The sequence below is a fragment of the Melozone crissalis genome, unplaced genomic scaffold (assembly GCF_028551555.1).
Source record: "Melozone crissalis strain CALT ecotype California unplaced genomic scaffold, PUWL_Pcris_2 ptg000027l_1, whole genome shotgun sequence".
Classification (NCBI taxonomy): domain Eukaryota; kingdom Metazoa; phylum Chordata; class Aves; order Passeriformes; family Passerellidae; genus Melozone; species Melozone crissalis.
Window position 1 is genome coordinate 82676846 of NW_026535805.1, and position 17766 is coordinate 82694611.

At 42.2% G+C, this 17766-nt stretch overlaps 1 protein-coding gene across 1 annotated transcript in view; it reads left to right on the forward strand.

Moving 5' to 3' along the window:
- The first annotated feature begins 3337 nt into the window (after positions 1–3337).
- Positions 3338–17766, forward strand: part of ANKRD6 (ankyrin repeat domain 6) — an 85353-nt gene continuing 70924 nt past the window's right edge. The window contains exons 1-2 of the mRNA XM_054279891.1: positions 3338–3390; positions 3479–3611. The gene's annotated coding sequence lies outside the window, so the exon portion shown is untranslated. The remainder of the gene's footprint in view (positions 3391–3478; positions 3612–17766) is intronic.

Here is a 17766-nt window from a genome sequence, read left to right on the forward strand (position 1 = left end):
CAGCTGAACACCTGATTCTCCAACACCAAATTTTCCTCTGTTTCTATTCCTTCCTTTCTACTTCTTCCTCTCCTGTTCTCCCTCCTTGCATTCAGTTTATTGATTAGTCCTTGCATTCACTTTATTGATTAGACTTCTGTTTGGGTCTCCACTTTTTTCCTGCAGCTGATTATTTTTCTGACCTCTGTGCTGCATGACAATCTTATCACCAGGCCTTCCAGGTTGCACTAACCCACTGGAGATAATGGAGGTACACATCTGTTCAGAGGTGGGAGAAATTCCCCTAGGACGTTGATTTGGAGCAGGATTTTTTTACCACTTGAGTTTTCAGCATTGTGTCTTGGGACAGACCCGACAGGCATTAGCCTGCTGAAAACTGATGGAAAGAGGAAGAGTTTCCAGGTGTGTAATGGAGGAGCATCTGTCTCACACACCAGCTGATCACTTATGTGCACAAAGGGCTGTTAGGGTTCAAGGCCAGCTTTGGATAGGGGTCTTGCCCAGAAATGTCTGCATTAGGTTTCTTCTATACAGAGAGCTATAAAACATGACCAATGAGAGAGTGAATAATTTGGATATATTAAAATACAAAATCAGTGTGTAGAAATTCAAAAAAGAGGACTGGTTGCAATGCAGCTCTTCCCACAACTGACATCAGTGACCTCACCACAGCTTCAGGTTCAAAGCCACATAGACTCCAGGCCCATTGCTAGGTAGGTTTTTAGAGTAGGGCTGAAGCATTTCTGCCAATCCCTTGGCAATATAATCTGTTGTGGACTCAGGACTTGCTCCTCCTCTGTCCCTTTGCCACCAGATTGTTTTCAGTTCCCTCTGCCTTTTTCTTCTTTCCCTTCTGTCAGGTCATTTGACTTTGAAGCTGGGTGCACACAATGAAACAGTGCCCAGCCCTCAGTCACAGGACTTGCAGCAAGGGCAGAGGTAAATAAGAGGTTGCATCTTTGCGTGTATGACATGTACAGTGATAGACGTGACTGGACTTTGCCCATGGAGAGCTGCAGTTCATAGACATTATATTCTTTCTGTGTGATTCACTTCTCTTCCCACTAGGGAAAAAAAATCCAGAAGAATACAAAACCAACTGTCTGCATTAGAAAAAGTTAATTTTACTTAAGCACAGGGAATTGTCCCACTGACATCCACACAATCAGGGAGCCTGTCTGCACCTAGGTTTGCAGGATCACAATAGGGTCTCATCCTGTTCCTGTTAAAGAGAGAAAATTTCCACTACATTTCACAATGCCACATTGGTGACAGACCTGTGCCAAGAAAGCTTTTTTCCTACAATATCATAGCATCTTGTTTCTCAGTTGTAATGATCAAACATAAAATAGTTCTTCCAACTTTTACATATATGGAACTTATTTTACATATATGGAACTTATTTAACATACAGGTTAATTGTTACTCACACAAGTATTTCTATTCCTACATTAGAATTTTGAACAGTATCAAATTCAATAAAATTCACATGAAGTAAGCCTATCCTGAATATGGAAATGAGCAAGCAAAATCGTAGTGTGAAGAATCACAGCATGTTTTTATGTGTTTTAGCAACTACATTTAAGTAATGACACCAGCCTTCAGATAAATGCTGTCGTTTTGGCAAAGCCTTGCTGAGATCAGGGAGGCATCAGAACAATAAATCCAGTCAGTCAGTCAGGCAGTCAGTCAGTCAGTCTTTCCTGGGGAGCACCAAGGGTTTTGATGCAAACCTCTGGTATGACTACTGCCACAGAACAACGACTACCATAGTAATTGTTTAGTGAAAGAGGCATAAGTAGAATAATCTAAAAAAACATTCAAAAGAATATATTCATGACATAACTAGGAAGTGCCTGTGATACTTCAATGTTTAGTTTGTTTAGGGCATCAGTTAATTTAGGGCATTTTGAGAATGCCTTCAAGCCAGAGAAACAGCCTCTGAAAGTGATGTGCATGTGAGATCAAGCATTGTATGGGGAGCAGCTGCTTGTTTTCTGTTTTCTCCTTCTTCTCCCAATCCCACTTTTATCATTTTGCTAAGCCTACTCATACAGACTCCTTTCTGCTCTACCGGTGTCTACAGATGGTCCTGTCCAACTTGCTTCCCTACCAGTTTGTGAATTACTGACATTCACCCATAATTGCCCACATGAACACATGACTCGGGTGAGCAGAAGGTCCCAGTGATATTGTGATAGCTGGAGGGGTGGGTGAGGCACTAAGCAGGCACAGTCACCTTTCAAGGTGTTCCTCTCTGTCCCTCAGTTCAGACTTCAAAGCCCGCTGACTGGCTCCCTACTGGAGGGAAGGGCATCTGGCCTCCCTAAAGTTTGGGAAATTTTATTGTGGCCAATTCTGGGCTCCTCCATACAAGAGGGACATGTAGCTGCTGTGGGTCCAGTGGAGGGCAGCAAGGGTGACTGGGAGACTGAAGCATCTCTCTTATGAGGAAAGGCTGAGAGAGCTGAGCCTGGTTGCTGAAGATGTGACTGAGGGGAGACCTCATTACTGTGTGTAAATACCAAAAGGGAGGTTTCCAAGACGATGGAGCCAGGCTCTTCTTGAGGCAACAGGAAGAACTTATTAACTGTGCGGATGACCATGCACTGGAACTGATTTCCCAGAGAGACTGTGGAAGTTCTCTCACTGGAGGGACAAGAGCTGTCTGGAAGCAGTCTTGTTCCACGTGCTTTAGGACGACCCTGGTTAACCAGGGAGGTTGGACCAGGTGATCACTGCGGTCCCACTCTGATTCTGTGGCTCTGTAGCGCTTCTGCTCCCACGCAAATTATTATAAGTTTCCATCGTTAAGCTGCAAAGGAGCTTCGCTCCAGGAGAGCGTCCAGCCCTGGCGGAGCCTTGCTGCGGGCAGAGCCCTGTGCTCCTGGCCGGGGCGTGGGGCCGGGGCCGGGCTGTGTCCCGCTGGCCGGCCGGAGGGCCGGGAGGCGGTGCGGCTCTCTGGGCGCTGCCCGCCCGCGCTCCGCGGCCGCTCGGTGTCGCCCTCGCAGCGGCCACGGCGGCGGCGGCGCCTCCCCCGGGGCAGCCCCGAGCCCGGCCCGGCGGCGGAGGCGCCGCTGGAGGGGCAGAGCGGAGCGCGGCCCGGCGGGAGCGGCGCCCGGGAGCGGCAGCGCAGGTGAGCCCCGCCGGGCTCCGTGTGTGGCTGCGGGGCCGGGGGGCGCGGGGGGCCCGGGCGGGGCGGGGGCGCTGCCGCTGCCGCTGCCGGCGGGGCCGCGCAGGTGATGGCGGAGGTGGTGGCGGGGCCGCAGCTGGGCACGACCGCGGCGAGGGCAGTGCCCCGGAGCGGCGTCGGGAAAGTGTTCCCGTATTCCAGCCCGGAGAGGGACCCCCCCCCGTCCGGCAGGTCGGACCCTCCGGGATGCCGCGCAGGTACAGGAGCCTGTGTCGACGTAGGGGCTCGCTTGCGGGTTTGGGGGTGAAAATGCGGAGAAGTAACGCTCTTGTTCCAACTTTTAAGGCCGCGTCTGATGAGAAATGGAAATCTGGCTCCAAGTCATCCTTCCTGTTGTTGACATCACCTGAAAACTCCGCTGGAAATATTTCCACTAGTTTGCTGCAAACATCGCCTCCCCCCGAGGTCTCAACACCCTGTGAGTACACAGTGGCTGCTTGTTGAGCTCTGATTGTGGAAATCCATGGCTACGGCGTGTCATTGTTCTGCAGTGTTCTTTTTATTGCAAGCATTAATAAAGAGCTTATCGTGCCCTGGGGTGTTGTGTGTATTACAGCACAGGCTGTAGAGAGCACTCTGTTTTTTTAAAAAGGCATAACCAATATCTTCATGTTTTTATAATTATATATGAAGCGATTATTTGGACTTCTGCTTGGTATTTCTGCAATGCACATGACCAAAAGGACATGTCTGCTACTGATATATTTTGTTCACAGGGAAAACACTGAGAGAGTTAGAAAGTAGCTTGCTGGTAGGTGGATCTTTGCCCCGTAAGTTGTTTAAATGAACTTAGAATGTCCTACCAATGTTAAAGGAGTAATAGGGAAGATCAGTATGTCCTCTGTCCAAAGACAGAAAAATGTAACCATGTCTTAACTCTTATGCAGCATTGGGTAGGCATGGATCAGATCCCCTGGTAGGACTGTTTGAGTCTATGGGTTATTCTGAGGAGAATGTTATTTACTTTCTTTCAAGGTGATGTGTCAGGCTGTGCAGCTAGTTTTATAACAACTTATTTTGGCAGGCTCAAGTTTCAAGTATTGTGTAATCTTCATTCTCCAGATAGTTGGAAAACAAAGTGTTTCTGGAGATGTGTGATTACATGTAAGATCTGCAGTTGCATTGCAGACCACAAGACATGGTATAATGACTCTCCTTCAGAACTTCATAACAATTTCTGAGCAGAATATACTCAAAAATAGTTAAATACACTGCATGTAGCAAAACCTGCAGTTGGATGGCTACATAAAGTACTTACTTGCCTGGTATGTAGATGATGTATACCTGATTATCCGTGAGGACCTATCTGCAAGGGTAAATGGGAATTGTGCAGCAGCAGTAGTAATGTCACTGGTTTTTTCCATGTTTGTTTTTTTGTTTTGGTTTGTTTGTTTTGTTTTGGTTGGTTTTTTGTTTGAAAATAAACAAAAAAAATTAAAAAGGAGTTTTATGGTAGTATTCAGCTGGGAAGTTTTCACTTTCCCTTGCTACTTAATATTTACCCAGACAGTGCTACCAACCTCATAAAGGAGACTGGCTTTGAACACAAGAAATGAAATAACCAGTAAATGATTGGCAAAAATAAAGTGGAAACCTCCTGATCATGCAGGTGTTTTACTTCAAGATTTTTTCACAGAGGTCCTTTCTTTTTTGAGGAACAGGAATTGTGAGAAGTTTTCTGCACTAGTGGGGCTCCCGTGTTGGCTGATGTGATGTAGTTGCAGCACCAGGCTCAGCCTCTTGCCCTGTCACAGGTGGCACGTTCTGGAGTTCAGATTATCAAACATTCCATGTTCTTGGACTAGATGAGATGAATGATACCTGAGTAAATCAGGTGCTTGTAGGGTGTGGTGGTGAGCAATTGAGCCTCAAGCTGCATTTCCCCATGTGTCTTAGCTTCACCTCTGTTTGACTTTGCCAGTGAGTCATGTGATGTAAAAGAAAAAGACCTCACTGTCCTTTACTCACTAAATCTGTATAACAGGATGAACAATGCTTATTGGTTTGGATAGGTGGTGTACCAATGAACATTTTTAAAGCACTTTCAGGTTCTTAAATTAATTATACTGACAACTGTATTTATTCTCATTAGTTTCAGATGTGCACTTTCTCTTTTTCCCTCAACAGTTGGGACTTTGGATGAACTGGCAGAGAACTCACAGTTGTATCTTTTTTTAGAGCTATATCAGTACAACAGGTCTGTACAACAGGTGGAAGTATTTTATATAAAACCACAAATGAGGTGCCATATTTTATTGGCAAGATTGATATAGGGATATATTTGTCAAAGACATAAATTGATTGGAATTACTTTGGGCAAATAAAAATTTGAAATAAGTATTTTTAGTTCCTTTTGTTTATTCAGGAACTAAATATGTGACTTAAATGATCCAGCCAAAAATAGAAGGTGCAGAACTGCACTTCAGAAAGACCTTAATTCATAACAGCAAGGGGCTAATTTTCTTCCCTGCCTCCTATCCAGCTATTTTGATCCCAAAAATTTCCAGAATAGCTTCTGAAGTACAATACTAGAAATATTCTTGCATACCATTGCTAACTTGTGAACCCTTTAGGAATAGCTTAGTTATTTCTCACTTGGCTACTCCACTCCTGTTAGCAGGTGCTGATGGAGAATAGTTTGTTACAGTTCATTGACAGCAGTTGTGAGAATAGTGAAATCCTGAAATACCCCATGTCTTGCTGTGACCTGTCACTGAATTATGTGTACTGGTCTCTTTCCTTTTGTTTGTATTTGGTTTATCTCATGCTGCCATTCAGAAGACTGTTGGATTTGTGAAGGCAGGTGTTCCAAATTGTGGAAGAGTCAGAATAAATGTGTGGAGTCCTTGCTTATTTTTTGCATAGCTTCCATGTGCCTGGGATGTTCTCTGTGTGTTGCTTCCTTTGGCAGGTTGTGCATGAAACAATGATGCTTTGTATTCAAAGCTGCTGGTTTGGCCAGACATGTATTTTTCTTGTTTTCTAGAAAATACTGAGGTCGAGTTGGAAACGTGAAGGTGTTGAGAGTGAAGCAGGAAGGATACTGTTGGTGTGCAGTAGTTTGATACCACGGTCAAGAATGCTATCAAAAAAACCAATGATGAAATGAGTGTCAATTTAGGACACATTTTTAGAGGTGTGTGCTAAATGAAGCATTAAGGCTGCACAGGACTTTGAGGCTAAAAGCAATCTAGTTTATTACCACTAATAGTTAGTTGGGTGTATCCTGTTGCCATAAATCAATCCCCATTGGATGGCCTAATGGATACAGTACAACAGCTTGAATTCTTGCATTATCCAGATGTGGAGAGGTTGTCTTGGTAGCCTCAGTGATGTACTTCTGATGGAATACCAAATGCACAGGTAACCCATGGTACAATGCAGGACTGTAGATTGCTGGCTTGCTCTTGCACTGTTTTACTTTTGATCTTTTGGCAGAGATCCTGCTATGTGTGAAATGTAATTAAAGGTTTTTGGAATGAACAGGAAGACGCTTCCTTCCAGCCAGCACTCGTGTCTTGCTGCTGTCTCCTCTGTGGCTCTCTCCTTCCCACTCCCCACACCCACTGCTGCTCCTCCAAGCCATAGGTGCATCTCAGCCAAGCCACAGCCATGCGGGGGAATCTGCCTGTGATTAGGGACGGGATTTGGGCACATCTGTGGCAAGTGGTGGATGGGAGTATCTGGTGTGGCTGCCAGCCAGATGGAGCATACTGGGGCTACAGGGTATCTGGGGTGTGATGTGCTGAGCACAGGTACCCTAGGGGGATTGCCATAATCCTGAAGAAAAATTGATATACTCCTATGCCAGAAAAGTCTAGGCTTTTTAATCTTGTATCATGATCAAAAGCATTTTTGGAGTACTCTTCAAATCATTAAATCATGCCTCCTTCAAATCCTGGATTTAAACAAGCTTCTTCTAACAGCCTATGCCTTTCTCTCTCATGATTTGCTACCTTCCCCACCTAAACACCACCCACTTTGAGAAGTGGCCACTGAAGATACAGGTTTTGTATGCATGTCTTGGCATGCTGTTGGACAAAAGCATTTTCATTTGCATTATGGAAAATGCATTTGGAATCGATGAAAGTGAGTTCCTTAAGGGTGTGCATCTTCATTGTGTCTGCATTGCAGTGGGATAATTCCTTTTCCAGTTTGACATGCCAATTGCTTTAAGCCAGTCAGGAATGTTTTCTGTTGATTTTAACATCATCTGCAATGTGACATCTTAGGAAGATCTGTTGCTAGGTCTATTTATATTGTACCAATACACTTCTGAGTTAAAGTGCCCTAAATTGTCTCAGTTGGGTCAGTCACTGAGGAAAAGTGCCAGCCTTATAAAACAAGAAAGTGCCATGAATGTATGGTAATTATATATGAGCTTAATATTTGAGTAACGTTTTAATAGTGGTCACAGTGAATCATTTTAGGTATGATTTACTTCTGCTCAGAGTTTGATGTCTGTCTGTGCAACAGATGCAGAAATTGCAGCTGGTGCAGAGTCTTGGGCAGGATGTGATCTTTTCACTGTTATCACTACTGTTGCAAATGATTGCACTAATAAGTGCCAGCCAGATCTGTTGCTTAACTTGGTATTTAGCATTTTGTAAAGCTTACATATGAGTAATTTTCCTTCATTTTCTGTCTGAGCACTTTTGGGATTTGACTTTGTCTGGCTGAAGTCTTTCAAGAGGATTATGGGATGGAGGAAAGTGAGGGTGTCTTTCTTCTGGCTGCAAAATTATCTGCCTGACATCTACAGTTTTTCATTGATGTTATTGTTTTGGTTTGAATCCAGATTTTAAAAGTGCAGCATTTTCTTATCAGTTTGTTTTTTCCAGACTTTGCAACAGCTCCTGAATTCTTGCAAATATGTGGTGGTGTTTTTTCACAGCTTCTGGGTAAAATCCAACTATACTCTTTCAATGTGCTCTTTTTTATTATTATTTCTAAGTTTATGGTGATTTTTATTGGTTATTTTTAATGGTGTAAGTATTGCCATGAATGGCAGACTCAGGTGTGGAGAAAGCTTAAACATGGGTTTGAAGTATAGTATTTTCTTAATGAACAGTCTGCTACCAAGTTGGATTCTCTTCTTTCCTTGTAAGACTACACTTAATCAGTTTGGAGAAGACAGGTTTTAAGAAATCCTGACCTGGCATGCACTGGGTGAGGCTGCCATCCATTTCACTTATTCCCTGGTGTCTTGACAGACAAGTGGAGGTGCCCCTGCAGGAGAGCAGCATCACTGCCAGCATGCCTGATAAAGCAGAACTGGATTTGGGGATGAGTGAGGACAGCTCAGTAAAAAGATGGTGTTGATCTTGGCTGCCTTAGTTGCTGCTAGCCTCAAAATAAGCAGGATCAAATTTAATTTATTTAAATTCTAGTAATGTAAAGAGTTTTCAAAAACTTACCAAGTGACATAGATGCTTTTGACATAGGTGGAATAACAGAGTGCCTTGCATCAGCAGCTTCTCTGTGTGACCTTTTTTAACAAATCATACTTTGGTTGAAGGCAGTGAGAGGTGGATATCTCTTGCTGACTAGGACAGGACTGTCTGTCTGGGGAGAATTCCTTCAGCTCTTCCATCTCTGTGGCCAGGAGCTGAGCAAGGCCCATGGCTGCAGGAATGATGAGCCTGTTTTGGAGGTGTGGGTGAGTGGTGTCATGGTCAGCCTCACCAATTCTCATCTCTAGGTTGGCTGTGTTTCATTTACAGGGAGAGATGACACGTATTCTCTTTAATGCCTTTCACTCCTGTAGGGCATCCATATCAGTGACTCTGTCAAACTGAGGAGGGAACATGAGTGAATGGGAAACAGCCTGAGAAAATCAGAGAAGGAAGAGTACAAATGACAAACACAGCTTGAAAGTTGCTATTTGATAAGAAGAGTTATTTCTTCTCACTTGTTTTTGAGCTTGAAATATGCTGGTTTGACCTGATGTCTTCTAGTATTTCTCCAACCTGATTTTCTTCTACTTAATTATTCTACCTTTGGTTGTCTTATGTTCTCCTTCCTTGAAGCTTTTCTAGTTTTGCTAAACCTTTTTAAAGATGAGAAGGCCAGACTGACAACTTCTAAGATCCAGTTGAGTTTCTTAGATGATTGGGTTGGTTGTACTCTCTGCAGTAATGAGTTTTTAGTACCCTTCCTGCTTTTTAACTGTGCTGATTCTTTTATAAGAACAGTCCACTGTCAATCCAGCATTTCATTCCTGAATCATCCCAAGCCCATCATTATGCATATGAAGTTGAGGGGTTTTTTTCCCAGCCCAAATACCAGACTGTGTTTAAATGCTATTGAAATCTACCAGCCATTTTTAACAGTTGTAATCTTTCCCTGTCCCCTTGTGATTCATTAGTGGGTGTAATGAACACAATATATGCTTAATGCAGATGGCTGTGGGGCTGCAGGCTCAGTGTCCTTCTCTTGGGAAGACTGACCTTGTACTGTTTATTTCCTGTCTCACTGTTCTCTATACAGATGAGGACTTTTCCTGTTATCCCATGACTGCCTAGCTTTTATAATACTGGGACTTTTTTTGTGTTTGTTTGTTTTATTTTTTTTTTCCTTTTAAGCAGCCTTCTTTCCTTTGGAGGGAATCTTTGGGGATTGGACATGAGTTATTGGGAAATAACTTCACATCAGTGCAAGTGTGGTAACAGGCTATGTGTATGGTCACCACAAATGTGAAGCAGCTTAATTTAAACATCTGTCTTGAGTCCAAATAATCAACATTCAGCTCCATCTAATCTACATTGCAGTCACATCCCAGCTTGCTTCATAAAATTTCAAGTTTCAGTATTCTGTTTGGGATTTAGCTTTGGTTAAAGAGAGCCCTGTGTGTATTACAGTAACTCACTTCTGCTTCTCATTCTTCCTACTTGTCAGAACAGGTTGACTGTTTCTATATTTAGCTCTGCTTTGTTTATTCATCCTTTCTCAATAAGAATTTTACACTTTGTTTACCTGGAAGCAAGATGGGTGCCAATGGGAAAGTGAATGGCAGAATTAAAAGGGTGGTATGAATACTTGCACTAAGTAGCATGCCGTATCAACAAATCAAAGCAGAATTTGCAGGCATAAGCTCTGGTCCTTGGCAGAGTCTCTTAACTGAAAAAAGCCCTATATATTTTAAGAAATTAATCCCAGATTCATGATCTCCATACCAAGAGTATTTTAGGTTGAAAAAAACAAACTCAATTTTTTTTCTGCCTCCTTTCTGTTCCCTTTATCTCTACCCATTGACACGTGGTTGAGAAGTTTAAAAGCAAACTTCTGGATTCCATATTCTTTCAGAGAATTTAGTCTTTCATGTCTATAACTGCAGACATACAAATGAGGAGGATGCTGCTGCTTCATTTACTAGAACTGTGCCAGTTTTTCTTCTTTTTGTTTGTAATCCTGAAAGTAGGATACATGTTATGGAAGACAGAAACATATTCAAAGCTTGCAGAACTTGGATACATGCATTTACAGCTTTTAAGAATGACTTTTTTGAAAAGTTGCAATAATATGAATTTGCTTACATATCATATGTGGGTTTGTACATGCAGCAAATGTCTGCATATACTTACATGAGGTGAGCTGGTTTTGGAGCAGACACACCAAGAAAACAGGTAAGGGTGTATTCAGAAGAACTGAGCACAGCACTTGAAAGGAAAAAACAAGCCAACATTTTAAAGTTTTATTTGTTCTCCTCACAATTTGAAATTAAGACTCTCTCCTTGACTAGGCTGAAATAAGTGTTGAGCTACTCAGGAGCTGTGGTTTAAAGCGAGTTTTGTCTGGGACCCATTCTCAGCCTTTCCCAGACATGGAATAAAGAGTGTCAGTGAAATTGAGAACTTGCTGTGTTTCAGTCCTGTGTAACTCTCGTGAAACACAGGATACTCTGCTTTAGCAGAAAAAGCACTAAATGTGCTTTTCAAGTAAGCTAAGGCAGGGAAGGTTATCAGAGGAGAGTGACACTATGATGGAATTTCTCAGAACATTAGTAAATATGTGCTACAGTGTTTCACACTAAGATGAAGGATTTTTCTGTCTTTCTAGGGAGCTGTATACTTGCCATCTTCCCCAAGTACTGAGATTTTGGAAAGCATTAACTATATAGGCAGTGTCTTAGTTTGATGGTCATTAATAAAGTCACATTGTAAGTTTTAATACGACAGCAAGCATGTGTTGTATGTCTGTCCTTTTTGCCTGTAAAAAGCAAACTGACCTTCAGTTGATCAGTTGTCATTATTCAAATTTTGAGAATGAGTATCCACTCTTCTGCTAACAAAAGTTTTTCATGGTTTGTATATGTTAAGCTTAGCTCAAAATATATTTGGTGTTTCAGGGAAGACAGAGTCAGGCAAAAGTGTAATGCAAAAGTTAGCAGATTTTAGCAAGTACCATTTGAAAATCACTTCCCTTATGCTCTGCAAGTGGGATTTTCAGGCCTTGCTTAATTAAGGATCAAGAATAAAGTGATACTGAAATAATGACTATTTTAAAAATTCCCATTAATTGTACCAAATAACAGTATGGTCCACAATTATCAACAAATTGTGTGTAGCAAAATTATAATTAATTTAGTGTATTACATCTTGGAAGGATAGAACTGAAAAACAAAACCTTCAAGTAGATTTTGCATTATTAGATAGTTTAAAGATGGATGCTTATTATCCTGTTCTTTTAAAATCTTATGTTGCATTTTGTATCAGTAATGCTGGATAAAAACCTGATTTCCCTGCTTCTGTGGCTGATCTCATTCAATGCCATGACTGTTTATGTGAATAAGACTCAAAGAATGTGGCTTTGTATGAAAAATATCCTCCCAGAGGGAGTTGTAGTAGGCTCACACTTAATATAAAGGGAAAAAAGACAGAAGTGAATGTTTATGTTTCATTGTCTTGTTGTACAATGATTTTCAGTGAAGTTTCATATTCCGTGAAATTAAATCTGTAGCCAAGATAATATGATATTGGACAATTTTTATAATTCAGCATGCAGGTCTGTGCTGTTGAAACAAAAGGCTGAGTGTTTTTAGGTGCAGATAGCCTGACTAAAAGAACATGTTGCCAAAGGATTTGCAGTGCATTTTTGATAATGTTGAGCAGAGAGATAATTGTGAACTCTGTGTGGTGTCTTACAGTCATGGGAGTAGTTAACAAGATAAAGAAAATCTCAGCTTTCTCTCTGTTTACAAAACTGGCCTTTCTGGAAGGACTGGAAAACAAGAACACAAATATATAATCTGCTTGCATTCTCTTTCTACCCCTCCTTTTTGCCTCCCTGTGTTGAGCCAAAAATGGAAGACAAACTGTACGAAAACAGCACGAGAGTCAGTTGTCCTTTTCCTTAGTTTTCTCTCCCTGTTTTATACCTCACTGGGAGCTGGTGGTTGCGTCGCAGCTGCAGCTCCCCTGGGTAGGTGTGATTCAGTCCTGTAGTGCCAGGAGAGAGCAGAACTCCGCTGGTAACTCCTTACTCACACTGCAGCACCAGCAAACCCAGAGATGGAGCAGCACAGCTCAGGAGTGAAGTTTGGTCCTGTCTGCACTGAAACACCAATGTGTGCTTCTACCGTATTAGGCCACTCCTGTGATTGTAAGGTAATGAAGATGTCCTTGACCTTTTTACCTTTTAATTTTCCCATTTTCTCTTCCTTCTGTGCCACTTCTAAAAGCTCTGCATTGTTCCCCAATTTCATCTTCCCCCCTCTTTTGTCCTAGTACTTTCGTACCATTGATAACAGAATCATCTGATTTTCTTTGATCTGTTTCTCATCTCCTGCAAATCTCCTGTTTTGCTAGTTGTGCTCCTAACAGTGGTTAATAAGTGCTGAGTCAACACTTAGAACCCAAAAGAGATGTGAATAGAGCAAAAGGTTTTTTGACAATCCTTTAAGAAAGAATTTGTGAATGGAAAAGGATATGTGTCCCTCTTCCATACCTTTCCAGGCCATCTTTATAGATCAGTTTGATGGTCATGACACATCTTCCAAGGCTATTTAAAGGCTTTATGTTGAGTATTTTCTTCCTCATTCTATCCTCTGGCCTTTATCTATCTCAATTTGCAATCTTATTTTTTCTGCTTTCACTTCAGCTCTAGTATTGTTTTGGGTCTTGGGGCATGTTTTTCCATCTCTGACTGCTTTCAACTCTCTCAGTTCCAATATCAGTAGCTTATGGGCTTTTCTGGTTGTGCTTCTAGCTTTGCTAGGCTTCCAGTCATTATCAATGTGCTGGTTTTTTGATAACAACTGACTACTGTGTTCCTTGGTAGGAGTGATGGTTAAGGAATATCTATTTCTATCTTACTGGACAGGAACTGCCACCTTCTTGAGACTTTTATTGTGTTTTTCCTGTATGTTGTAAAAGTGAAAATGGAATCTCTTTCAAAAGGGTATCCTCAAATATAAGAGGCACAGGGGTGCTGAGCTTCATTAAGGGTAGGGAAGGAGATGGCCATGAGGAAAATCCTGTATGTTTCTGGGAAGATAGTCCAGGAATATGATGTCCCTCTAGCATGATCTGCTCTTCTCTGTTTCTCTGTCATCAGGTTTGGGATTTTTTTGCTTCTTATTTTCTTTGCTCTTTAGGACCTGGGCAGCCTTTGTGGGCAGATAATGTAAAGTGTTCTCCATGTCTTAACAATTTTGAACGAGCTGGGCTCTTGTAATGTATGAAGGAGACTCTCAGATATGCTGAGATTTCAGAATATTCATTAACTGTAAAGCAGATACACTGACCTGCATGATCCTTTTCAGTACTCAGAATAGACCAAAGCATCTATTTTGACTGAAGACTTAAGGAGAATGAAATGAGTGCAACCAATAGCATCATCCTCCATGGTTCCTGATAGTGGCTGACCAAGGAGGTGCTTGTACTAAGGGATCCTGACTTTACCAAGGTGCTGTAGGTAAGCCCATGTAGTAACACATTTCCAGGTTTTCCTTTCTTTCAGGCTGTGGGAAATATCCACAAGCATTAAGAGGCTGAGTGTTTTTAAAGCCAGTTCCAGTTCCCAGAGAGATGGCTTTTATTGCAGGACTGCTCCTTTGGGTTCCTGCAGTGCCTCTGAGCACCCAGGGGAAAGGAGGGGGATCAGGGGGCAATGTGGGGGAGTGGGGGTCATTTGTGTTCACTTTGCACTCTCAGCTCTCCACACCTGACACAAGTACAAATATTTCTGGATTATGAGCCTGTGACTTCTTGTGTGCGGCCGTGAGGGCAGAGTCTTCTCTGGGAGCTGAGATTCTGTCCTACAGGAGGAGAAGCTTTCAAGAAATGCAGTCTCTGTAGCAGAGTTTCTTGAAACACCTAAAATTATATTAGTGGTAATCCTTTGAATCTGTACACAGAGCCTGCTGGTGTGGGAGATTTTTATTTTACCTGGTTGGGTGTTGCATTTCAGTGCAGCAGATGGCATGTGTGTGACAAGTGCCCTTTGGTAAGAGAATAAACACAGCAAGAAATATGCCCCAAACCTCTGGCATTTTCTTAGGCCTTTTATAACATCAAAGCACCCTTGTGCAATGCTCATTTCAGTCACCTGATGCAAGAGCCAAGGTTTTGTGATAGCTGCTTTCTTCTGTTGTTCCTGTGTTAGTACAGCTGGCAAGATTCTCAAGATACAGGGAAGAGCAATGTGATATTCCAGGTGAGATGTGTTAATTGAGCCATAGCCTGAGCTGAGAGAGATTAACTTCAGTTTCTTGTCCTGGAAGTATTTTGTGTTGATGCATAGGTTTTTAAGATTAGCTGAGATCCTAGTTTGCAATATAAGTAGGATAGGTTGGAAGCATGGTTTTGTTTATTTTGGGCTTGGTGGGAGGCATTCCTCATGAATCAAATGCTGAGTTGAGACTATTGCTCTGCATGGCCTGCACAGAACAGATGAAGGAGGACATTTGGGAGCTGGGCTGTTCAGTTGGGTTGGAACAAGAGCCCTGAGGTAGGGAATCACTTTTGTTATCTGATTAGATTCCCACCAGTGGACTTCTGCATGGAGTGGGGAAGAGTCTTCTGCAGAACTTGCAAAGAATTTAGCAATAATAAAGATAACACAGAGGGTGCCCACAACCCACTGAGAGATCCTTCAGCTCCATATCTGCCAGTGGTCCAGGCAAGAGGATCAGAATTTTCATTGTTTTGTTTGCATTACTCACAAACATCACCTATACAGATACAACTGTGAAGGGCAACTTGACCTGGTTGTATTACAACTTTATAGGGGAATTTAGATTACTTTTTCACTTACTGTTTCTTATGGTAGCTTTCCTTCTAGAAGAACTCAGACAATGTGTCTGTGTGGCATCAAACTCTGTCCCTGACTAATGATAATGGTGAGTGCATTAAACATCAAAGTCTTATTTCTGTTAGGAATCAAGTCCCTAGTCTGGTCCCCCAAGTCCAGAACCTGCTTTATTGGTATGGCATATCCCTTTGGCCAGTTCAGGTCAGCTGTCCTGACCATGCTCCTTCCTGTGCCCCTCCTCACTGGCAGAGCAGGAGACCCTGAAAGGGGCTGGACTCAGGGCAAGCACGGCTGAGCCACAAATGAAACATCAGTGTGTGACCAACGTTGTTCTCACTCTAAATCCAAAACACAGCACTGAACCAGCTACTAAGAAAAATAGCTCTATCCCAGCTAAGACCAGGACAAGGAGAAGGTGTAACAAGAGTGGGCAGGGTGTGAAATGGTGCAGCTGAAGGCTTTGTGCAGATACTTCTTCAGACCAATATTATTCAAACCAATGCCAAGACTGTCTTCAGACTGCGTTTGCATAAACTTAACTTACTCTTGGATTCTCATTTTGTAGTGTCTGAGGCAGCAAATGTGTCCTACTACTGTATTCAGCCCAGTATGTTTTAATGAAACAAAGTCTTGTACCAAAACTGCTGCTGTCATTATTGTGCAGTCTGTCCCAGCATGTGGCTTTTCTCAAGTGTAACTCTCATTCTTCCCCCAAAATCTACAATTGTGAAAGTCTTACTGGCCTGCCACCACATGTCTTCAAAGAACCCAAGGGCATTTTGAATGAGAATTGCTTTAGAATTCCTGGCTTGATTTATGAGGTAAAGAAAAAAATAATCACAGAAACATTATCCTCTAACCTGTCAAAGGTTTTTTCTTCAGCTTTATGGTGATAACAGCTTAACTTTTTGCAAATGGAATAACCAAATGTTTACCTGTTTTCCACTTAGAAATATAGACTATCTTTGCTTAAATGCATGACAGCTTGAGAGAAAGGGAAATGGAATTGTAAAGGACTAGAGGTCTTTGCTCTAAATTGTGGAATAAATAGACATTCAGGGCCTCAGAACTGGATGTTGGCTGAATATTTTCCCCATAACTTGTCTTTGAGAAATAAAACTGAAAATTTTTTTAGCAGTTCACTGTACTTTTCTAAGGAGGTTTTTGTAACTTGCACAAAGTGAGACAAACATGGCAGCAGGTTTTTGCTTTTGGTTTCCTCTCATCAGCCCACCAGTGTTAATGTATGCACTTTCTTCTTTCTTTTGATCAAGACTACATGACAGCCACAGAAATAAAGCAAGTACAATCATTCTGCACTATTTATATTTATGCATTCATAATCATAATTCATAAGCATGTTCACAGGTATAGAAATCCACTCCTGTGAAAGGCTGCACTCATTTATGCTGAACTCAGCCACTAGATGTAATTTCTCACTATTCAGTAACACCTCCCTCTCCTTTCCCCCCCTCTAAAAAAATAAAAAATTTGACTCCCAACATTCCTCTCATGTCTTACAAATATGTGTGAAAGTCTGTGGCAAGGAGCTGACTCTGTTCCTCCCCACTAGCCAGTCCTCTTCTGCTGCCCTGTATGCTTGTGTCTTCCAGAGCTTATCCCTGTAGCTCAGGTGCTGGAGGAGGTGTGTCCTGTGGTTTTAAACACCCTTGAGTGCGAGTCCTGTGGCGCATTAGCATGGCAAGTGGTAGGAGAGAGCACAGAGGCAGGGGTACTGCTGAATATTTGGTTTTGGTTTTCCATGGCTTTTATTTAAAAAGGAAATTAAACATGAAAAACCGTAAGAAGAGAATGGTGTGGTGTAAACATTAAAGAGGTCACTGAGTATTTGCTGCTGTGTGGGAGACGTGGCCTGTGTGGTGCCCAGGGCAGGCCGTGGCTGGGCAGGGCTCTGGAGAGGTAAGGGTGCACTTTTGTGTGGAAGCCATGACCTGGAACCCCAGAGCAGGCTCGCACCATCGGCAGAAACGCTTGACTAATTCTGGCAGTTCCTGCTCTCTCTGTGATTTGCTTTGCAGCTTTACTGTTCATTAACTCCTCCTTGGTGTTACATTAATCCAGGGCAAACAAGTTCCTTAGGTTTCTTGTTGCACTCCCAAACAAATACATTCATCAAAACTAGGATAACTTTCTGCACATACCTCGCTTTTACTGTGTTCTTTTGCATGCACTGACACTGCACACAAGTCTGAAAAATATATTTCAGGATTTTTGTTTCCTTGTTTTAATATCTATCTCTGCAAGTACTATACTGAGGGGTTAGATCTCCAGGGAAGTTTATTTACACTAGCAATGATCAG